The sequence below is a fragment of the Canis aureus genome, chromosome 7 (genome assembly GCF_053574225.1).
Source record: "Canis aureus isolate CA01 chromosome 7, VMU_Caureus_v.1.0, whole genome shotgun sequence".
NCBI lineage: Eukaryota > Metazoa > Chordata > Mammalia > Carnivora > Canidae > Canis > Canis aureus.
Window position 1 is genome coordinate 69,388,742 of NC_135617.1, and position 23,786 is coordinate 69,412,527.

Here is a 23,786-nt window from a genome sequence, read left to right on the forward strand (position 1 = left end):
AGTCTCAACTTCTTTGTGACCAGACATTTGGATTTTATACCTGGAAAAATTTTCTAAAACATTTCTTGGGATCCACATAGGATTGCCAACAATTTATTTTGTCAAATAGGACATTAAAAATCACAAGTACTACCACCTGTTGCAAGCACTGTGTAATAAAAGAAAGGATGATAGATCAAATAAAGGATAACGCTCTCAAACTGCCTTCACTCCCCTGGTTTCTTGGACAATGATGGGAAAGTCCTCTTGGAATGGACTGTTCTTACCTGGGCTTGGGCCTGGCTGCCTCATCTCACAGCTTTGACTCATTAAAATGCAGATTCGGTGAAAAAGTCAGGCTTGATTGTCCAAAAGGGAGTGATGGACTCCCAGAGGGGATGGTGGGAGGCAGATGTGGGGGTGGGAAGAACTCCGATCTGGGCTCTGAACATCAGGTTTCTGGCAACTGCACTGACCAAGAGGGAAGGACCCACGTGCCCAGACACTTCTCACCACCTCCCTAGTTGTGAGATTGGGAAACACAGGCCTGGGAGAAGGTTTTGAGAAGGCTGAACTAGATGATCAAACGTCCCTCTGGCCTTAACACGTCCCTAACTGGCCTCTTCTTCATCCAGTCATTTCTACCTCCAATGTTCCCCCAAAGCCTGTGAGAAATACTGCGGGTGTGTGTGTGTGTGTGTGCGCATGCGCGCGTGCACGTGCGCGACTCCAATAACCTCCATAGGTTTTGTGGAAGGGAGTAGGAAATGGAGAGTAAGTTGTCTACCCCAGGACCAATGTTGTGGGTCTATTTGTTTTTTAACTCTTTAGGGTCACAGAACAATATATGGCATCTGTGGGTTCCCTCAGGAAGGTGAAGAGCTACATTTAAAGATGGGACTCCTCCCACACCCCAGCCCATTCCCCAGGACCCAGAGGCACGCTCTGCTACTGTGCCTTTAAAAAGTGCTCCGAAAAAAAACAAACAAAAAACAAAAACAAAAAAAACAAACAAACAAAAAAAGTGCTCTGGTGTCCCCAAAGGAAACCAATCAAGCAGATGGGGGAGGAGCCTGGCCAAGAGTCCTGCCTACAAAGAGCCTGGTCAAAGCCCCTGGAGTGACAGCCTCCTGAGGGACCCTGAACAGACTTGTTTAAAGAACAGTGTCCCAAGTGGGCCACTCACGTGGTGTAATAACCCAGAGCCCCGGAACTGACCAATCATCCTCAAAGTGGCTGCTGCCCCCATCTTCCCCCAAGATGATAGTTTGCTGGGAAAGACGAATGATTTATCTGTCTAATTGGGCTTTTATTTGCATTTTAAATCACGCTCTTTTGCTAAACTAATAGACCCCCTATTTATAGATGACTCCAACACAAAGTGACTACTAATTACTACAATTAATATCACGTTAAGGGCTTGGCAGCCAACTTCACAGCAACTTGTATCGCCTACTCATTTTCAATTAAGGCACATTGACAGGGAGAATACGTGGTTATTAAGAGCGGGTCCTGGGGTGTAATTACTGCTCACAAGGTCATTAAGCAGCTCCCCTGCAGGGGCCTGGGGGCTGGGGGCCCGGACCTCTGTCCTACCCTGGGGTCCTAAAGCCCCAGTGCCCCAGGCTGCCAGGGCAGATGGGGGCCTGGCTCCGAGCTGCCTGGAGGTGGAGCAGATGATGCCAGGAGGCTTGGGGCTGGGATGGGGGTGCAGGCGGGGAGGCTGAGGGGGATGAGCCACCCTTTCTCCAAGACAGCAGTTTGTGGCAGCCACTGGAGAGCTGATAGAACCGCAGGCTTCCGGGCGCAGCAAGTGTCTGTGGAGGCCTCTCTGGGACAGGCAGGGGGTTGGCAGCGGGGCCTCAGACTGAGGGGATGGGCCGGGAGGGAGACAGCTGCGTGAGCACTGTGTGGGGGCGGGGCAAGCCTGGGTTAGGGAGCCGGCTTGGTGGGGGCGCTGGGGGAGACGCGGTCTCCAAATGCTGGGGAATAGTCCCTTCTGAGGAGGAGGAGGAGAGCTTGGAGGTGAGGCAAAGCCAGGAAAGAGAAAGAAAAGGCCTGGTGGGGGCGGGGGCAGATTCAAGGAAGGTTGAGCACCTCAAGAGGGTGCTCCAGGGGCTGTCTCCTTGTTCTTCTCTACCCATTGACAGAGGCCCCCCCTGCAGCCCCCTGTCCCCCGGGGACAAGGTACAGACCGGTGGGGAGGCTCAGGGGCCCAGACTCAGGAGTAGGGGATGGACGAGAAGCCCCTGGCTGTGGCATGTGAGCTCCACTCCTGAGGGCTGGTCCCCCGTTACCCGGCTCAGCCCTTTGGTGCTTCACGCTGAGAGCTCAAAAGTTGCCAGGCTGGAGGAGTCAGGCCACAGAAGCCTACAAAGGCTACAGAACAGGACGTGATTTCATCAGAGAAGCGGCTGTTAATCGTGTAGCGTGTAGCGGCACGCTTCCATCCTGGGCCGGCCTGTCAGGGCAGCGTGTGCTGGAGGCTGCGGGGCAGGGACCTCTGCGAGGGGATGTCCTCAGCACTTGGCCCCATGTACATGTAGTACACACGGTAGGACTCCTATATGTTTACTGAGCGGAGCTCCGCAGGGACCCAGAGGAAGCCCGCTCTGAGAAGCAAGCCACACGGACAGCATGGGGGGCTCAGGCATGAGGTGGGATCTCCGTGGTCAACTCTACACCTATTGTCTTGATTTGGGAAGAATGTGTAGGTCTGGGGATACCCTTCTCCTCTATTGCCGGCCCCAGGCCCTCACTAAACACCCTCTCACCCAACTGGCACCCCCACCTCCCCACCTACTGCCTCATCAGGAAGGGGCACTGGGTCTTCATGGGCCAGTGGGGAGGTGAGGCAGTGCACCGGCCCCCCCAGGGGAGAACTGGGGTAGGCATGGATGGGTAGGAAGTCCCTGTTGCCTTCCCCTGCTCTTCTGGAAGGTTTGTCTCACCACCCCTGCGGTGACGAATCCTCCCCAGGCTCTGTCCTCCTCTTCTGGCGCTACGCTACCTCCGTTGCCTTGTTTCTTGGAATCCGACCCTTTCTAAATCACCTCTAGCTGCTTCCATATTCCTCCTCTGCTCTCCCCGCAGTAGATGCTTCATCAGCGCCCATGGAGAGAAAGGGCAAGGCAGGGAGAAAAGGTGGGAGGAGCTACACTTTTGTCTATGGGGATCAGGCTTGCCTGCACAAAACAGGGGTGTCAAATAGGACAGATGTCTCTCCCTCACTTTAGCAGAGGCCATCCAGGGCTGGTTCTCAGGGGCGCCAGGGTTAGCCATTCCTCTTCCATCCTCACAACATGGCCTCTGTCTCCCGGTCGGTATGGCAGTCGTTGCTTGTATGCCTTCCAGCCAGGGGCAGCAGGCAAGTCTCCTTGAGGGGCTTCCCAAAACCCACATGTGGCGATTGTTGGTGTGTCTGTTCACAGGGCCACACCGGGCTGCCAAGGAGGGCCACGGGGTCATGCAACCACCTCACTTCCACGTCACAGGCAGGGCTCTATCAGAAAGGCAGGGCTGGATGTGGAGGGACAGTCCTCCGTCGCATGGGGACAGTCAGCACGGTCAGGTCTGTGAGGGTGGGGGGATCCCTGATCCTGGATGGACCGGAGCTGCCAGCTGCCACACCCCACAGCCCTCTGGAAAGGATCAGAGGGGTGTCACAACACACGAACCTGAACAAAAAGCAGGGGCCACAAAGGGGCCAGAGGCCATTTGGAGAGAGGTTGGCGGTTTGGTGGGGCCAGAAGCTGGGGCTGAGCACGGGGCTGGGCTGGAGAGCGCTTAGGGTCACGCATCCGTGTCACAGGTCTCCTGAATCCTACCGTGAGTGCTCAGTTTTTTCCCAAGCACTTGCTGTGGGTCAGACATCCTTTTGAGAATCAGAAATGCTCTATCATGTTTTTCTTTTCCTCCCGGAGATCCTATGAGAGACATGCTGCCCCATTTTACCTGGGGAGATTACCAAGGCTCAGCGAGGTTAGGTATTTGGGGAGGCCGTGAGCTATTCATTCAAGAGGCTGCTATTCATTCACTGCCGAGTCACCTGCTGGCATGTCCAGCTCAGGGGCTAAGGGACCTTGCCGTGAAACCCAAGGGGAAGTGCCATGGAGGGTAACCCCAGAAAGTAGGGTGTCATACAGCCCTGCAGAACCTGGGACCGTCTCCCCAAGGGCTATTTCTTATCTCCCCCTGCCCTACCCCCCACTCAGCCTCAATTCTCCTGGCTGTGCTCACCCTTCTGTCTTCTAGCATCGCTTCACCCAGGCTCCCTCCGGCTCCCGCTGACCTCCCCCCGCCGCCATCCTACCTCCTTGGCAAATGAAACTTTACCTTCTCCCACTACTCAGGGCTCAGAAGGTGGTCAGAAGGGGTAGGCTAGGCTGTCAGAAGGGGGGAGGTCCCCAGGGCTGTGCCTCCATTCCTGGCCCTAGCACAGGCAGGATATTCCTTTGGGCAAAGAGCATGTTCAGAGGCTCTCCCCTGAGCCCACTAAGCTGTCTCACTCAGGGTGGCAGGGAACTTGGTGGGCCGGGGGGGCGGGGGGCGGGGGTGGAAAGGGGCTGTTGCTGCCAACCAGGGAAGAGAGGGCATATAGTAGGCACTAAAGAAATGCTAAGCATCCTTCTTGTCTTCGCCATCATAACACCTAAGGCCTTCAGTGCAGGTGCTCTGCCGAGGCCCGTCATCTCACCCAGCCTCTCGAGGACCCCTGGCACCAAGAGACTGCTCCTCATGTGGCTCCCAGGCTGGGTCAGGGGGGTTGTACCACCCTTGGGTTTGTTTCCTGCCCCACCACCACAGCCCTCAGACTTCATTTGTTTGGCATTTTTTTTGTTCCTCCCACCCTTTCAGCTGGAACATTAGCTCCAGAAAGGTGGGGTACTTGTCTGTCTTGTTCATAGATGGATTCCTGAGGCCTTGGCCATGTGATTGTGGCCTGAAAATATTTGTTCAATGAATGAATGAATGAGTGACTGTTCTCATCCCAATTCTACAAATGGGGAACTTAAATCAGCTACTCCCCTCCTGGGGCCTCCCAAGTCTTCCAGCTTTGGCCCAGCACCCCATTTTCCATCCTGGGATCCTTTCCTACCTCTGTCTCTGCCTGGCTCATCTCAAGCCCCTTCTCTGTGGGGCCAGCTGGGGTTCTTCCTTCCCCCACTCCCGTTCTTGTGCGAGGTTCTTCACCAAAGCCCCTTGGGTTGGTTCAAGAGATGAGGGGATTTACTATGGATGCCCAGTAGCTCACATGCTCTCAGGCCAGGCCAGCAGAGTGTCTCAGGACAGGCCATGAGGTACTACTGAGCCAGAAGCAGCGCTCAGCCATACCTACGTCTGAGCTGGCTAACCACACCCTTCTCCCCACTTGGCAGCTGGGACACTAGAGCTGGATGCCAGAAGCCCTACTCAGTCTCCCAAAAGCTCAAAGGCTCCTCATTTTCTGGAAGATGGAACTTCCCAAGCAGCCTCACAGCAGCACATCTGGTGACAAAAGCCTATGTCACTGCCTCCACCACCTCTCCAGGAGCCCATGATGAGAAGTCTCTGGATTCATGATAGGGATCACTGAACTCCTAACAAGGGAAATAACCCCATTCTCATCCTAGAGGGGAAGGCGTCTGTGATAGGTCCCCGCATGGGAAAGTGTGGTGTGCACCAAAGTCCACTCTGATGGAGGCAGGGCTGTGCCCCTTTGGCATCCCTTGGGAACAGTCCAGAAAGCCCAAAGGTATGCCCCACTGCTACCCTCAAAACCTTGCAATATGAGTCTCCCTACATGGGGAGCTGGAGCCCTTGGGGTGCCAGGAGACAGGAGAGAGGCTGGGGTCTAGGGGATGCAATGAGATGGCATGGGATGGGGTGGGATGAGTGGGAGCAGGGGAGGGAGATCCCTGGGAACTCTCCCAGGTGCCCACCCAAGGCCAGCTGCCTATGTTGGATGGTGGCCCAAAGGAAAGCAAAGACCCATTTGTACATCCCTTGCCTTTGTTTCCCTGGTTGCCAGTAGCAGGAAAGTTTCATCCCTGGTGTTGGCCCCCGGCAGGTAGTATAACTGGATCCCAGGCCAGAACTCTGCTGAGCACCTAGACTAGATACCCACATCTTCCATCTCCTCCCCCATGTGCTTGAACCCAGCCTCTCCAACCGGACATGGTCCCTTCTGTCTACAGTGGCCCCTCCCTTGTGTCCCCTCCCCCTCACTGAAGGCCACCTCCACACACCTGGTTTCCCACTCTCTCTCCAAACAGCCACGTCTACCCCTTTGTCGGTCTGTAAGCCTTGTATGGTCTGTCTCCGCACTCTTTCTCCATACCTCTGTCCCTCCCTGAGCATTGGCCCTGCCTGCCTAACTGCCATGGTCTCCTAACTGGCCCCCACCCCCCAGCCTGGCCTGTGCTGCTGGCTGGCTAAGACCTCTCTCCAGCCTGCACTGGGTGCCATCTCTGCTCACTCCTCTCGATGTGGCCCCATGTGCTCTGGCCTGGGCCTGCTGCTTCTCCTGCCGCAGTTCTTCCCGGCCCTCCAGCGGAATTCCTCCCTGTTCCTTAGCTGTGTCATCTTGCCACCCTCTCGCCTTCCTTCCCCTGGCTTGCTCCTTTCCATCCTTTAGGCTTTAGCCAGGACAACTCTACCTCCTGGACGCTCTCCGTGCCCGTTGTTCCCTCTAGACTGAGAGTCACACTTCTTCTGTATGCCTTCCAACCTGTTGTGCTGTCTCCAACCTACACTTCTCGCACCACTGCCCATTCTGTGGTGGCAGAGGCCATATCCATTCTTGTTTTTTGCCGAATTGCCATAAAATCCTAATCTATTCTTTAGGGGCCAACAGGAAGGCTGGTGAAGCCAGGACTCTGCCCTCAATGTGAGGGACCTTGGCAGGATGGAGGAGGAGATAGGGAGGGAGCTATGCCAGAACACAGTTGACTGGGGTGCTGGTGTGCACCCCAAGGTCCTTCCTCCTCCGTGGCCATCATCAGTGACTGCACCTAGGGATGATGCGTGAGGTGGTTCCGGCTGATGAGATGTAAGTGAAGGTGATAGGCCCAAAAGGGCCCCATCTGCCCCATCAGGCCTCTGTCCCTTCCCTCTAGGCATGGTATCCGGAGAAGCTCTAGCATCTTGTGAGCACGAGGGTAGAGGGGACATGCTGCGGATGGCAAAAAGATGGACAAGGTCCTGATGGCCTGGGTCCCAGCCCCAGCTGGACAACTTCCACATTTCCTCTCATAGCATAGTGGGTGCTATGTGGGTGCTATGCCTGGGCCACTGACCAAGACCTGGGGAGACTCCTCCCGCCCTCCTCAGTTGTCCTGGCTGCCCACTGGGGACTGAAGGCACCTCCTTTTCCTGCCACCATACCATCACCCATGGTCAAGAGACCCTACTCCAGGCATATTCCTGGCCCATGAGCCCAGTGAGGATGTTCCCAGGCTTATAAGCTTTTATGATACTATGTTTTAATCCTCCATCTGAGCTGAGGTCTTAGTCCTCCTTGCCCCTGGAGGAAGGGCTAACATACAGCCTGGTCTCTAACTCTGGCCTCTCTGGCTCCCCCATCTACCGTAATTGTGGCTGCCAGAAACCCCTGGCCCTGCAGGCCTGTGCCCTGTTCCTGGAGGGTCTATTAGGGGACACTCAGGAGGCACTCCCCTGACCCAGCCTCCACGGATCATCAGGCAAAGCAGCCAGGCCCATGTCTCTGGGATCCAAGCACAGACTCTGGACACAGAATAATCTGTGGGACACAGGATGTTTAGCCCAAGGCCACACATGGGATCAGTCAGTATGAGCGCTTTGTTCTCTGGCTCTCCACACTAATGACCCAGTAAACACCTTGGGAAAGACCAGAGAATGCTGACAGCCAAGGAGTCCTCTTGAAGGCAGGAGGGCCACATCCCCTGACAAAAATGGGCTGATAGGGCAGCTGTGACATTTTTTTAAATTTATATTTTTATTGGAGTTCAGTTTGCCAACATATAGCATAACACCCAATGCTCATCCTGCCAAGTGCCTCCCTCAGTGCCCATCATCCAGTCACCCCAACTCCCCCCCCACCTCCCCGCAGCTGTGACATTTAACCAACATGACAATTGGGCAGAGAAAATGAAATCTCTTTATTTGGTCTATAGCTTAAGAAAAACAAAAAAATTAAAATACAAAAACAAAACAAAACAAAACAAAAAACCCTGCCCATATGTTCAATCTGGTTTAAAGTTCAGTCCCATTCAATAATGGAGAGTCTCTCTGAGGCCCCATGTGTGGCCTGCTCTGGTTTTCAGGGTGAGGCTCTCTGCCCACCCCTCTCCCCCAACCCCACCCCACCCCAGGAGCAGCGTCGTGGCTCCTTCTGTGGTCTGAGCAGTGCTCCTGCTGGCCCTCTGCACCGGCTGCAGCCTCCATGTGGTCTAGTGTGGTGTCAGCACTAGAGGTGCCACTATACCAGGCACCTCTGACTGAATAGCCAGCCTCTTCTGGGTCTTTCCTAAAGCACATGGGAACCAGGACAGCTCAAGAAAGCTCAGACTCTGTGACCCCTCAGTCTGCCCAGGACCAGGTCCGTGGGACACTCGCCCTTTGTTTTGGCAGTACTCAGCTAAGAATGCTCTCTTCCAGATGCTCTGGGGCCGAACCCCAGAGAGGGCTTTCTCTTCTCTCTTCTCCTTCCCAGAATCTCCTGGGTAGGCAGGGTTGGCTTTGTCCCTTCCTTTTCTAGCTGAACCTCACTTAAGTAAAAATTCCATAGTCTGGCTCACTCACTCAGCCTGGCCCTCAACATACTACTGAAGGGGACTGGAGAGTTAGACACTCTTCTTTCAGAACTAAACCCTAGTTTGCTAACTCCCAGTATTGTAGCTAATGTATTGCTATAGAACCAGACACTGGTGGTTATTTCCACAGCCTCTTTTGTTCTTCCTAGAACCTATTGGAATGCTCCCATATGCCAGCTTTCACTGTAATGCTGGCCGCTTCTCTATCTGGGCTTTATTCCTGGCTCCCTTGCTCCTGGATGTTTTTTTGGGGCATGGAAACTGGCCAGTCCATCATGAGACTTGGTGTCACCCTAGTCCATCACGAGCCCAAAGCTTCATCCCCATCTCCAAACCACCCCCATCCCTGTTCTTGTATATATTCTCTTCCTGAAAAGTTGAGGCTGGTAGAATGCAAGTCCCCTGTAGAGGAAGAGTCTCTGGCTATCCAGACCAAGTTCAAGGCCAGGCCACCAGCCAGAGAGGCCTGGCCCCAAGGATAGTACTGACACAGGGCCCTGCCACCAGCACCTCTGCACTTCCAAGCCCTTCAACCAGGGACCTTGCTTAAGCACTAAAGCACTTCCTGGTCCCCACCCAGGCCCTTAGGAAGCAATCCTCCCACTCTCTCGGCTGCCCCTTCCTGCTAGTAACGGCACCTCAGAGCTTCCACAGCCACTCCTGCACCTTCTCTACTGGCAGGATCCCCAGTGCTACACACAGGTTTCTGCTTTGGTGGCTATTTGGGGCTAACCCTTAGCCCTTTGTCCCCTTAACTTTATTTATTCTAACCTCCTAAATCTGTGTTTCCCCTGAAATCAGAACAGCAGTGAGATCAAACCCCAGAAACTCTAATACCTGATCCTTACAAAAGTGACATTCCCAAAAACCTTTGCAACAAGCTGTCCCAACTTGGATTCCATTACCTTGGCTTATGAACCAGACTATCAGGCAGGGTCAGTCCCAAAGAGGACTACTTTCTTTGAAGTTCTTTAGTGTGGGTGTCCTGCCTAGAAATTCCTTCTTCCTCTGCCATAAGACCCTTTGCTTGGTCTTCTCTGACCAGCGGGAGTCCAGGTGCTGCCAGGAAGGCCTAGCGACCGGTGCAGGGATCTGTCATGGTCCCCATCGATCTCAGCCTGTCTCAGCTTACACCATCTGGCATGGTGGCCCTGCTTTCAATGGGATCTTCCTGTGCTGCTCCAGCTGGCTGTTTCTGGCCTCCCATCATTGCCCCTGACTTCCTATAGCCTGTGAATGCACATACAATATCCAGAACAAGCCCGGGTCACAGCTGACCTTTGGGAGACTCAAGAAAATCCAAAGAGGTATGAAAGTGAAGTGGGGACCACAAAGAACCAACCAGAGGATGAACACCCGCTCCGCCAGCCACCAGCACTTCTGTTTGGTTAGGGACAAATGCTTCGTGTCATTTCTGAGATTTCTTGGACATCTTTATTTAAGCTGTTAACCTCACTATTCCTGGCAGAGAAGCATATAAAATGGACAGGACTCCGTGCCTGACCAGGAGGTGACTGGCCAGGCAGCTGGAGCACCGCTCCAAGGCCACTGCCGAGACCAGGAAGAAGAGCCTGCAAAGATAGGGCAGGTGGTTGCAGCTGTGAAGGAAAGAGGATACTGCCCTGAGACCCTGTGGCTCAAGCAACAGAGGGACCCACAGGGACGGACCCAAGACCAGGGAGCAGGACAGGGCTTTCACAGCAAGAGCCCTACTACAAACAGAGGATTGGGATAAGGAGTGGGAAGTGAGCAGGGTTGGGAGGTGAGGGTGACATGGGGGGAGCAGATGTGTGAGATGGTGGGTCCCTGCAGAGGAAATGCCAATGGGGCACGTTGCTCTGTGGGATCGGCAGCATGGGGAGGCTGCAGAGGCTCATCAGATTGGTCCCCAATGGGCAAGTGTGGAGAGTTCAAGGCCATGCCTCACTCGACGGCTCCTTGGCCCAGACACCGAGCCCTAGAGGGTCTCCAAGGCTCAGGCTTGAACACTCTTTGGGGAGGCTATAGGATGCTTCTAGACTTTCCATAGGGGTGAGGGACCTGGCCAAAGCCAAACAGGCCAAGAGGACATGGATGGGGTTAAGGGCAATATTCCCCCTGATTCTTGCTCTTTGAATAGTTTTGTCCAGCCCCAAATATACCCAACCCAAACTGGTGTCAGTTTGGGGTTCCTCTTTCCAAACCCAGATATTTTATCTCTTAAAATAAAAGATTTGAATTCCCTCACAAGTATACAAAGAGGGAAGGAGCCCCTGAGAAGAGAGAAAAAGGCATCATCAACCTATTCTAGAACCCACCTTCAGTGAAGTTCGAAGTTTCTCTCTGAGCTTCCCTATCCCACTGTCAGACAGTCCCTGAACTCTGAGGTGGTCAGAACCTGCAGAGCAAGGGGAAATCTCAAGGTGCCTTCTGTTCCTTCTCCTTGTATTGTCCACGCTGGGGTCTCAGAGGCAGTGGTGACAGTGCAATTGGCTAGGAAGGAGAACAGGACTGGAACTGCCTATGTTAAAGCTGAGAAGAAGCCCAGTTTACAGTGTCCATCTAGAACTCCTGCATCTGGGGGTTGGGGGTGTTTCCCTGCCTCCACGAGATGAGCATCAAGGAGATTTGATAGGACTCCCACCCCAGAGACCTGGTGTTCGTCCATGTGTTGTCATCCACCCATTCATCCATTCAACAAATACTCATTGAGTGCCCATCTGTGGCAGGCCCCATTCTAGAAGCTGAAGGTATAGCTGCAGCCAAGAATGACCAGAACCCCACCTTCATGGAATTTACCCTCTAGGGAGGAACCAACAAGGAAACAGAGATGGACAAGATCAATCCAGAGAATGTCAAGAAAACAGGACCAACAGGGTGACAGGACAGTCTTAGGGGTGGGGTGGGCACTGGAGCTGAGAGGTATCAGAGAAGGCTTTTCTGAGAGGACATTAGCTGAGCTAGAGGGAGGAAGATGAGCCAGCTATGCACAGAAGAATAGAAAGTGTTTCAGGAGAAGTCAGGAGGTTTCAATTCCAGGAACCAGTCAGGGGATGGAGGAAAGCAAGATCTGCTCCCTGGAGAAAAGCCACTGGCTGTCCAGGCCTCCCCTGGGGGCCCCTCTGCTTAGCGTCTACTGTGCTTGTCTGGGATGTAAACCCTTTTCCCGGCACCCCACCAGGAGCCTCCCCTGCCCCCTCACTTCTAACCAGCTGTTACTGAAGAGAAAGGGCAACCACAGCCAAGAATGAAACCATATCAGAGTCCCTCTCTCCCACTCCCCACTCTGTTGGGCCCTCCCAAAAATGCAAGGACATCTGAAGCGTGGTTTATTGTTTCCACTGTTCAGTTCAGGTTGGCCTGCATTCGTGGCCCACCTGGGCTGTGCCCTGCTGCAGCCATCCTGGACCCTGGCTGGGGACCCCAGCTCTGCCCTGGGAAGGAACTCCTACTTTCCCTCCCCTGTGCCCCAAACCCTGCAGGTCCCCTCCACTACCCTCCCTCTGAGCTGCCCTGCCTGGGCCATGACTGATTATGGAGCCCTCTGGTCCCAGGGCCCAGCCTGTCCACTAGACAAAGGGCTGGCTCCTAAGGTCTGTCCCCTCAGCCCAGCGTCTGAGTCCACATCCTTCCTGAGCAGATCTTTCCTGCTCCCTCTCCTTACCCCCATGACCTCCCTTCTACTGCACCCACCTGAGCTTTTCCTACATTCCTTTGCTCCTGAGCATGTCCCCAGCACCAGGTTTAATTCTTCATTGTCCTTGAACTCCTCTCTTCCACCCTCACTGAAATGTCATCAGTTGTCAGAGCCAATGTCATTGCTGTCTATGGCCAGTGCCCAGGCGTACTCAATACCTTTTCATACTAGACCATCAGCCACCATTACTCGGGGCCACCCAGCTTCCCTGAAGCTCCTCATTTATTCCCAGGGAGTGGTGGTGGGTGGGGGAAGCTTTACAAAAAGTGCAGGGTCAGGCCTGTCTTCAATATTATCTAGCTAGACCTTGCTTTAGTCTTAGAGATTAAAAGCAAGTTAAGCCATACATGGAGTATCATAAAATGCTAAATAAAATATGGGATGCAGACAATAAAATCTCTCTGTTATCAGAGGCCTGGGGCGATGGTGGTTGTCTAGAGTGGAGGGAAAGGGCCCCGGGCAGGCCTTGGAAAGCAGGCTGAGAGTGCTAGAAGCGAGGAGGGGGGTGGGAAGCTGCAGGTATTTAGATACGCTCCCCTCCAGCCCCCCTCCAAAAAGTCAGATACTCTTTAGTGACATTATAGAATGAATCCCCAGAATAGGAAGGAGGAGAAGCCCTTGGAGGCCTGCTTCCTGCTGCTTCCCTGTTGTTTCGATGAAGGCATGTGGGGCCCAGCGGGGAGGCCTGAGCGGCTGGTCTTGTCTTTCTTTGATGGGTCCCAGAGGACACATTGGCTGAGGGCTGGGTAGTTCTGGAGAGTTTGCTGGGGATGAAGAAGCAAAGAGGGAAAGGCCTTGGGGTGGGGGTGGGGGGTGCTTCAGTACTTTAGATTTGGGGGCATGCAGGAGGAGGAGACAGGCAGGATGCGGCCACCTCCATGCCCAGGAAAAAGGCCCTTTCAGCCTGGCTGAAAGTGGACTGACAGCAGGCTCTGTTGTTGGTACAGGTGGAGGGTCCGAGGGGTTTGGGGGTAGGGGGCAGGCGCTGCGGCAACTGCCAGAGACAAGCCCTTCAAAGGAGGCGTGAGGCAGCCCACCAAGCGGTGCAAGTCTGGCTGCAGAAGAGAGGTTCCCATCACATTGCCAATCATTTGCTTAGATGTGGTCCAAAAGGGTGGCCATCATTTATTTCCCCTCCTCCCTTCCCTGCTCCCAAGGCCCAGAATGCCTGTCCTCCCAGCCACTCAATTTCCACAGAGCATCCTGCCCCAGCATGAATCCTCGCACCTCTCCCTTTCACCTTATACCTTGGGGGTCTTCTTCACCCACCCTCTCTGCCTTATCCTCTTCATCTCCCCGGGCCTCATACTCCATGTATGGCTTAACTGGCCCTGGATTCTGGAACCTCTGATCTCCAGGTCAGTCCGCACATAGCGATTCCTTGCCGCCACCCTCTGTGGCCCGGCCTATTGCAGGCTGGTTCACCATTTCGTGCCAGCACTCCCACTCTGTCTGCTGGATTCATCTTCCGCTAATTCTCCTCTGAGGGTTTTGTTCCAATGCAGGAAACAAGTCAGGCAGGGCCTCTGAGACCAAAAGCATGGGCTGGATGGAGGGCTCTAAGTTGCTGGGAGTGGGGTTCAAATGGAATCAGGGTGGTTTCCCAACTAAGAAAAAGGACAACTGGCATCAGACTCTACTGGGATTCCAGTTGGTACCTACCCAGGGCCAGTCAGTAGGCACGAAGAAATGCTCAAGGGTTGGAAGAAAATAGTAAGGACATTTACCCACAGAATCCGACCACTGGTGGGCCCAGGGAGTGGCGGAAAAGCAAAGACAAACGTGTAACTGTATCTACATACATATCACAAGTGGAGGAATCAGATGGGGTGCTTGGTGCAGGAGCCAGCGAAAGAGAATTAATTGGTGGAAGGCAGCTGGATGGATGGCAGCGGCTCTGACTGACGAGAAATTCTACAGGGAGGAAGAAGGTGGCAGGAGCTGCTCACTCGACTCCACTGTACGTAGATAAGCAAACGATCGTCACGTTGCTGTATCGCACTGGGTTTCATAGCTAAACCTCATTTTGCTAATTGCCCTGAGATGTCCCCAAAGCTTTCTAGAACTTTCATCTTTTCCAGTTGCACCACTTTTCTGGATGATGAGTTCCATATGTGATTCCCATCAGTCAGTTGTCATTTCACTCCTCAGAATGAAACTCCCTTCTCCTGGCTCCAGCTGCTGACTGCCTCATCAGGACGAGGCGTGGAGGTGAGGCTCTTAGTGAAGATAAATGGCTGCTTCCTCAAATACAGAGTTTTCTCATCCATAAAGATAGGAAAAGGGCTGGGTTCATTCTCCAAATGGACACAGCCGGAGTGGGAGGCGTCCTCAGGGTGGCAGCGAGGCTCTTAATGCCCGTGTGATATTTCACGCTCTGGTGGCAGAGGGCCGGCCCTAGCTGTGCCCCCACAGGTACTCGATTTCCGGGAAAGGACCTAGGATGAAATGTGGCCATCAATAAGGGGGGAAAAAACATCAAAGAAACTATCTAAAGCGCAAAAACCCCCGTAGAAAGCCTTGGAGAATGCTTGAAAACAGGAGAAGAAAAAAAAAGGTGTCTCGCAGAGCAAAAATGTCTTGGGCTGTGACCAGATGCCACTGAATGCCTACTACAAAGCTGCCACGAGCAGAAGGCCCCCTGGGGGAGGGCGCTGGGAAGGGCAGCCCTGGGCTCTTCATGTACCCCCGACCCCAGCACACATCAAAAGTAAGAACTAGAGAACCATCGATCAGGTTGCAGGAGGATTCCATCAGCGATAGAATGACAGCAGGACACGGGGAACCCCAGACACATGTCTTACAAATGAAGGCCAGGCGTCCTCCCTGTCTGCACACAACACACAGAGGTTTAAGAAAGCCTGCCGTGCCCACTGTCCATGGCCACCCAGCCAGCTCCCAGGGAGCCAGAGCAACTGTGGCCGGGAGAGAAGCTCCAACCTTTCTTGCCAGGACTTGGGCAAACAAAGCCCTGGCCACAGATAACGCCCCTTTGAGCGCTCTGAATAAAAGGTTCTATACTCCACCACTACTGTTGGTGTAATGCCACGGTTCAACCCTCACACTCCCTCCTTTCTGGCCCTGCCATTGTAAGACCTCGACAATGTTGGCCCAACAACTTCTAGCAGGGATACTGAGGATCTCTTGGGCACCTTTTGGACAAATTAGAAAAAGGCATCCCCTCTTCCCACCTCCCATCTCAGGTGAATCCAGGGCAGCTGGACCCTGTCCAGCCTGTTGGGGGAAGTTGGCACATGCCAGCAGGGGGAGAGGCCCCCCACCACAGCCCTCACAGCTCCTCAATTTCAGGCAAAGGAACTGTGATACGATGGTTGTAGGTCTTGCTGCAGGAGACACTGGACGCAAGGCAGGGAGGATTCCAGAGGGAAAATGGCCTTTAGTATTTATGATGTGTTTGGACGTCTGGAATGTGTCTCACCATAACTGACGAGGTCAGGGGGAGAAGACGAACAGGGTGGGCTCTTCACCCAGAGCACTGGAGAGGAAGAATCACTGCTACTTTAATAACTTTTGTTTCAGCTGGCCAGGAAGATGTCCAGCTTCTACAGGAGACCATCTCAGAAGCAGCCAGGCCTTGGAGCCCAAGGGAAATACTTCATATTAGATAGTCTCTTTTTAAAGTGAACTTTTTATTGAAGTAGAATAAACACACAGAAAAATGCCCAGGTCATCAATGTACAGGCAACGCATTTCACTGACTGAATGGACCCGTGGAGCTGGCCTTGAGATTGGTGAGTAGAACAGTAGCAGCCCCCAGGGAGCGACTGGTACCCCTTCCTAGGGACCTCTTTCCCCAAGAGTGATCACTATCCTGAAACCTAACATCACAGCTTACTTTTGCTGTTTGTCGAACTTTACAGAAAAGATTGCAAATAGCACCTGTCTTTTATGTCTCACCTCTTTTGCTCAACAGTTATATGTTTTTGGGGTGTATCTATGCTATCGCATGGAATTGTAATGTATTCCCCTGCAGAAATACACCACAATTTATTTATCCATTATACAGTTAATGGGCATTCAGGCAACATGGCTTTTTAAATTGACTTCTCTTTTTTTTTTTTGTTTTTTTGTTTTTTTGCTGATTACAAAGATAAACAAGGATTCATCTTAAAACATGTTTCTATTTTTCAATCTCATGGAGAACTCCAGGTCCCGGAGTCCCATTGTTGGGGGGGGGGGTTCTCAGCATCCAGGATTCACTTTCTTCCTTCTGCTTAGACACTGCTTAGACCCTGTCTCACTAATACTCAGCCCCATGGGCTCTTGCCCGTTTGCCTCAGCCTCCTTGGAGACCTTGAACCCTGACCATCTCCCACTTGGCAGGCCTTCAACTTCCGGTGTGATCACTGGCAGCTCTGGCCTGGCTCCCAGGGTCTCTCAGATCCGGGCACCCTCCTCCGGGTCCGAGCCCCTCCCCAACCCACCAGGACTTGGCCCTCAGTCTTCTCCCTCCCCCACTCAGAGGGCATTGCCCCTTCAAGCTGCTAACAGGGCAGTCCCTTCTTCCTCTGCGGGGGACACATAGCCCCTCCACTCCGCCACAGGAGCCAAGCTCACTACCAGCCTTACTAAGTCCACAGGATACAGCTGGCACCTTCAAAATGGAACCTCTAGGCCACGTTTGACATAGGTCACAGGCGGAGCTCTCTCTGTTGAAACGCTTCTCTTGAGTTCTGGGACAGCAATTTTTCCTAATCTCTTTCTCTCCACCTCCCCACCCCTTCAGAGTCCTCCTTGCCTGGGTCTCTTCCTGCAACTCCCCCTGAAGTGTCAACTTGACCCAGAGATCTGGGACAATCTCAGTTTTCAGCCTCCTCCTCTCAGCAACTCCAACTATGGGGACCCCTCCACACTCTCCCCCCATCACCCCTGCTCCCACCCTCCCCACTACCCACCCAGAGTTCAGGCTTCCTACCCAGCCATTCCATCTGAAGGTCCCAGAAGCCTCAGAAAGATACCTTTCAAATAAAAGCACGTTCAGATTGGAAAACAAACCATCTAGTGTTTTTGCAGCACAAACCACACCACGTGAAGCCCAGCAAAATCTTGGCATGTGAGGTGCCGAGCAAACAGTCTGTCCCTCTTGAACATCCATGGTGCCTAATCGTGTGGGGTGGGGGCTTCCCACCCAAGAGGTGCATCAGAATGCCTGGTGGAGAGCCGGATGCGTGCTGCCGAAAGGAAACAGAAGCTGAGAAACCACTGGAGAGAAGGGCTGTCTCAGCCAGGGAGCCAGCAGGGACGAAGGCCCCCGCCACCCCGGATAGCTTAAGTAAAGCTCAGTGATCCAACTCTCTACAATGACAGGATTTAGAACATGCTTCGGTAAGACATAGAGGACCCTAGAGCAGGGGAATCACACCATTAGGAGACCCAGAGAGGGCAACTGTGTGCAGAGGGCAGCCTGCTGGAGCTGTGGCCTCCCGCCAGGGACATCGCCAGTCTTCTCTCCAGCCTCATTCTCCTCCTCTCAGCTCTCCCTGGGAGACATCGCTGCAGTCCATTCAGGGAGCCTCGTGTGGTCCAGAGTAGAACAGAGGGGCCTCAGCAGGGGTTGGGGTGTTGGAGCGCTAGAGAAGAATGTGAGTGGGAGTAAAACTGGGAGGGGGCAGGCATTGACATCACCAGAGCCTCTCCTCCCCACCTTGTAGTCCTCCTTTTGTATTGCCTGGAACAGTTACCAACCAAACCCTTCACCAGTGTGGGAGGATGGGGAGGAAGGCAGGATCCTGCCTCTAGGATTTGGGTCTTTGGAAAGTGCTACCCAAGTTAGAAAGCTGGTGGAGGCAGGCAGTTGGTTAAAGATGAAACAGGCGTGCCCCTAGGGACTGGATTTTAAGGACGAAGAAATCTGAGACACAGGATGTATCATCAAACATGTGTATAGAGAAGAGAAACGGATCACCAAAAGCAAAGCTCAAAAGCAGAACTGAACATATAGGTTTCTGAATTGAGAACCGTCAGCACCAGGGTGGTCTGAGGAGCCGAGCTGGGATCGATCGCTGGGACAGTTTGTTTCCTGGGGAAACAGGGCACTCCAAAGAGAATTTGGGCCACAGCGTGGAGGAGGGCAGAAGCCTCCATTGGGGGGGGGGTGGCGGAGAATGGCAGACTTGAACTTCAGGGGAGACCATGACAGTGCCTGTGGGGGAAGTGTGGCTTCCAAGACCGCCTTGCAATAAGGACGAGGCTCATGTGAAGCCAGTGGAAGGGTGAGACCACCAGCAGAAAGCACAGTAGAAGCTCATCTGACCCTAACACAAGGGGCTTCCACACCTGGGACCCACTCGAAGTCCTGTTCACTCTACCTCAAGCAAGACAATACGAGGCTTCTTCTAGTCCCAAGGAGGGAGCCAGGAAGCTCCAGGGGTTCTATAAAGAAGAGGGCTGTCTACAAATCCTTAGGGTCTGTGCATAAGGATTTTGTCGGCAGAGATCATGAATCAGTTCATGAGACCATGCCTTATGCGGAGCAGGACCCGCCTTGGAGCTGTAAGGACCCATTTAACAAAGCAGGTAGCTTCGTGGTGCTCCCAGGAGAGTTTGTTAAGCTGAAAATACATTTAAAGTAGAGTCTAACACATGGAGAGCATGAGGGAGCCCCACAAAAGTTATGGGGGGAGCGCTCTGGGAGCCCTAACAGTGGTCCCAGCCCCCAGGTCCCAGGGGGCCCATGTTCTGCTCCTTGCCACAAGTCAGCCTGAAGCGCCTCTGCTCTGGACAGGGGGCCCAGGGCGGCATCTCTTAACATTCCCTGCCATTGTGGCAGTTGCATGCATTGGCATCTGTGAGCTCTTCCTGTGTATGGTGAAAGAAAGGCGGGGGGAAAAAGTTTGGTCTATAAGGACCAGAGTGGTTTCCAAGCAGTCATCAGCCTGACAGTCTCCACAGAGATGGGGGTGGGGTGGGGGGTGGCGAGGTAGGGACCCCAGGGCAGAAGCAGAGGAAATGTTGGCACTGGCTGGCAGGCCATTCTGGGAAGTGAAAGGGCAAAGGGACCCTGGTATGCTCCTGGGAGCCTCTGTGGGAAGGAGCCTGCCTTACATGCCCCGTCCTCCCCCACCCCTAGGAACAGGGCTTCACTGTGGGTGGAAGTGAGTGTGTACCCTCTTCCCCTCCCACCCCATCAGCCCCAGAAGGGGCTCTGTTTGTGGCACTTTGTTCGCCACACTTCTGCCTCGGCCCATCTTCTAAGCAGTTTCAAGTTGTTGTTGTTGTTTTTTAACCTCTCCTATTATTCTTCCCTAGAATTATCTGCTGCTACTCTCAGGTGGCCCCTGCGGATTGCAAGGGTGGATTCCCCACCACACTTCCTGCTGTCCCTTCCCCGAAACGCTTTTTTGTTTTCTTTCTCTAGAAGTAGCAGTTGCTGAGATGGGAGCCAGGAGCCCAAAGAGCAGCCTGACCCCCTGTGGGTGAGACTTCAGATTTCAATGGCAAAAGGAGGAAAAAGACCTCAGGAATTCAGCTCTCCCCCTCCCCTTTTTCCCCCTCCCCTCCCCTTTCCTCCCTCCCTCCCTCTAATGGCTTCTGCCTCCATCTCTTCCAGACAGACCCTTCCGGGCTCAGAATGGCCCTCCTCCTCCACAAAGCCTCCTTGGCCTTTAGGGGAAGCCGAAAGCCCTAAATCACCGTACCTCACAGCTTTATCTGGAATCTGAGAGAGCCCAACTCGATTGTCCATGCCCTGCCAATGGGCAGGCCCCGTTTCCCAAGAGGCGGGAATAAAGACCAGGATGCTCAAGTCAAATGACAAGGTCAGTAGTGTAGAGAATGGGACAGAATAAAAGCAGGCAACCCTAGGAAGTGGGGCTCCATCTGGAAGGTGGCGTAATGGCAGAGGGCCAGGTAGAAGGTAGAAGGGTGCAGATAGAAGGAAGGGCATCCTCCCTGAGGATGGGAGCGAACCCAGGCCTTTGGGGCATCCCCGTCCCTCTCTCTCCAGGCCTTTTCCTGCGCTCCTGGCCCTCACCACTGCCCCCCAGCCCCCTCCTTCTCCTGACTTCAAGGTGGCCTGAAGGACAGAAAAAAGCCACTGAAGGACGTTTGCTGGCTCCCGAGAACGCGGTAGAACCACATGTGCCTGGTGGTCATCCCATAACACCCTCTCTTCCTTTTGGTCCCATTTGGCTCTGTGCTTGACCGCCTCCCTCCAGGCCATTCCTACCACCTCTGTGTGGGAGGATCATCTGGCTCCTCCTCCATTTTCACCCTTGTCTCTCCTACCACTGCATCTGGCCTTACCATGCCTCACCCACCCTTCTTGTTTCTCTCCACCATTGCACAGTGGCTGAGGGCCGGAATCCAGAGCTGAAGTCACAGAAAAGGGTGTCACAGTCCCTGGGTGGAGCTTCGTGGTGCCTGAGGACTTGCCTCTCTCCTCTGCCACCAGCCCTGTGCCATTCTGAGACCCGGGGTGTGAGGTGCAAGGAAAGCAGGGCAGGCTGCCAGGAGGAAGCTGTAAAATGTGCTAGCTTCCTGCCTGCAGCCCATCTGAAGCCTGCCTTTCCCGGATGGCTCCTCTCCCGGCTCTTCTAGAGAAGCAGCTTCTCTTCCTATCCATCCCAGGCCAGCAGCGCCCTCCTGACTTCCTGCCTCATCTTTCTGACCATTCTATTCTAGCTCCTTCCTTAGTGACGCTTTCTCCTCTTGGAGCCCCCACAGCCCCACGCCATGTGAGCCTCTTCTTCCCATCTTCATCTATCAGCAGCCCAGGGGATCCACCCTCCCTGCCAGGGCTGGGAAGAGTGCCTGGCACATAGTAGGTGCTCAATAAATATTTGTCGAATGAATGAATTGAGAGCTCTGGCCTCAGGCTCCCAGGTTTCATCTTTTCCTCAATCCTGCTGCCACCTAGACGATTTTAACAACTCCCACGTGGAGACAACCTTGTCTACCTCTGCAACCCATGAGGACCATCCCCACAGCCAAACCTTGAACCTGGACATCACCTAAGAGGCTCCCACCTGGCTCTCCTCAAGCCCCTTCTCTCAAAATGCTTCTGTGGCGCTTGACCCAGCTTGCAGGTCCCCAGTTCCACATCATGTTCCTCTACCTCATGTTGCTTCTTTACATCTGCCTTTATGCTGGGCTGGCCCTGCCTGTCCCCAGCCTTGGAACAATATGACCTTTTTCTCCAGTCTTACGCTTGAGCCCTGCTAACAGAGAAATGCAGAACTGCCGACTTGTTCTATTACAAAGGTATGGCTAAGTTCAGCTGGCCCTCCTCTGCCGCCAACGAGCAGTCAGTTTACTAATAGCCCCTTTTTCCCTTTCCCAGAGTTTCCGGTTACTGACAGATGTCCTTCAGCCATCTCCATCCCTAGCCCTCTCCCTTCGGTGACTTATCCACTCTCAGTTCATAGGCCAAAACCAGGTCATCGACCTGAACTCTCTTCCTGGCCCTCTCACCCCCTGTTATCTTCCCATACCCTCCCCCAAACATGCTCCCCACTCTTTAAGGATAATTCCTCCACTCGGACTTTGGATCCCACTGACCGTTCTGCACACGCCAGGCTGGCTCTCCAGCCAAGTATCCCTCTCTCCTTAGCATCCTGTGAAATTACTTCCACTCTTGGCTTTCCTCCCCCTAGCCTACCAGTGTGTCAACACCTCCCAATAGATAGAAACCTTCCCTCCACCATGCCTCTTCCTTAAGCGACCATCCTTCAAAACGGCTCTTCCCCAGAAAACTTCTCTACCCAGTGCGATTGGCCTCTGCTTCCCTCAGTCTAATGAATCTGAGCTCTGAGGGGGCAGGATCCCCACCTCATTGCCACATCCTACAATCTTTTTCCACAGAAGAAACACACGTTCATTTCTGCACCATACCACAGGGAAAGTCAAATAGGGTGGGTCTCCCCAAATATCCTACTCTGAGTCCCATTCTCCAGAGGAAATTGGTGTTAAATGTGGAATATGTATGTATCCTTGGCAGATATTTTTCTATGCATGAACATATATAAAATTTTATGCACACAAATAGCCATAAAAACTTAAATGGAATCATAGTACACATATCGATCTGTTGCTTGCTTTATTTCAATTAATGCATCAATATGTTTCCATATCAGTGCCCACATCCCCATCGCATTTTCGGTGAGGCTGCATCATATCCCAGCAGATGTATTGGCCACTCCCCAATTAACGACAGCTTGGTTTGCTTCCAATTTGCTTAACATGGCGAGGTTACCACAACTATCCTTGCATGCATATCCTCACAGAGTTACTCAAGCATGTCTGTTGGAGAGACTGCTAAAGATAAAAATGCTTTTTATGTTAAAAAATGGTCTTCCAAAGAGGCTGTCCCAGCTCCCCTGCCTGCCCACAACACCAGAGGGTGCACCTGCCTGTTTCCTGGCTGGTGCCTGATAACCATTCCCTCAGGACATCTGTAGCACGGTTCTACCCCATGCTTCTGCTGTTGGATTTCTTCTTATGAGACATCTCCTCATACCTTCTTCCCCCACCCCTCTACACTGGCCATCCTCCCCGCCATCCCTCTTGAATGTTGTCTCCTGAGTTTCCTGTGTTTGCTTTTTGAATGGCCTCCTGTCTCATCTTTATGCTAGTGGGCCTCACATGGGTCTCTAACCAGCCCCTGCAGCTCCACACCTCTTCTTTCCCTGTGCCTCAAGGAGCTGGGAAGCCGAGTGATTCAAGTGAACTGCCCAATGAATGAGGGTTGCACAGGTGAGTGTGAGGAAAAGGAGAACTCATATCACCCCCTTTCATTCATGCATTCTACAAATATTTATTGAGAACCTATTAAATGCTGGGGCATTGTAAGAGAAGCTGGGGGAAATGGTGAGCTAAATCAGGCAAGGTCAGCCTTGTGGGATGGGGGAAGGACGTGAGTCAAATAATCACACAAATAAATGTATGAGTTCAAACTGTGCTAAACGCCACAAGGGAGTGATTCATAGGACAGCTGCCAGGTCCAAGGGGCCTGGGAAGGTGCTCCCCAGGGAATGACATTAGACCTGCGATCTGAATGATGAGCAGGCTTTGAGCAGATGAAACAGGTCGGGGAAAAGCTCTCCACACTGGAACAGAAGGCCTGGCCAGAGGGGAGTAAGGCACATTCCAGGGACCTCAAGAAATGAGGACGGAGTTGGATATATGGCTGGGGGCTTGGGAAGACTTAGGGCAGAGCAGCAGGCAGTGGGGTAAATAAGATGTGTGCTTTGTGAGATTCCTGCTCTTGACCTTGCCTGAATTTCTCAGGAAATAGGAAAAGAAGGAAGTAGCAGAAAACACTTGTTCCCCTTGCTTTGCCCCCTCCCAGACCACGGGACCTCAGATTTAGGATGGACTTATGGGAGAGAAGCAGGAAG

General features: G+C 53.3%; 1 long non-coding RNA gene across 11 annotated transcripts in view; it reads right to left on the reverse strand.

Annotated features, from left to right (window-relative positions):
• The window catches only part of LOC144317665 (uncharacterized), a 33,728-nt gene that overhangs the window by 2,856 nt on the left and 7,086 nt on the right, over positions 1-23,786 (reverse strand). The window contains exons 2-5 of one of the 11 annotated variants that reach the window (XR_013383683.1): positions 20,695-22,704; positions 14,232-14,867; positions 11,051-11,130; positions 267-10,351 (exon numbers count right to left, since the gene is read on the reverse strand). This is a non-coding gene — a long non-coding RNA (uncharacterized LOC144317665). Of the gene's footprint in view, positions 1-266; positions 14,868-15,868; positions 17,301-20,694; positions 22,705-23,786 lie in introns of those variants that run through there. The other 10 variants (XR_013383681.1, XR_013383679.1, XR_013383680.1 and 7 more) reach the window with 10 other exon arrangements.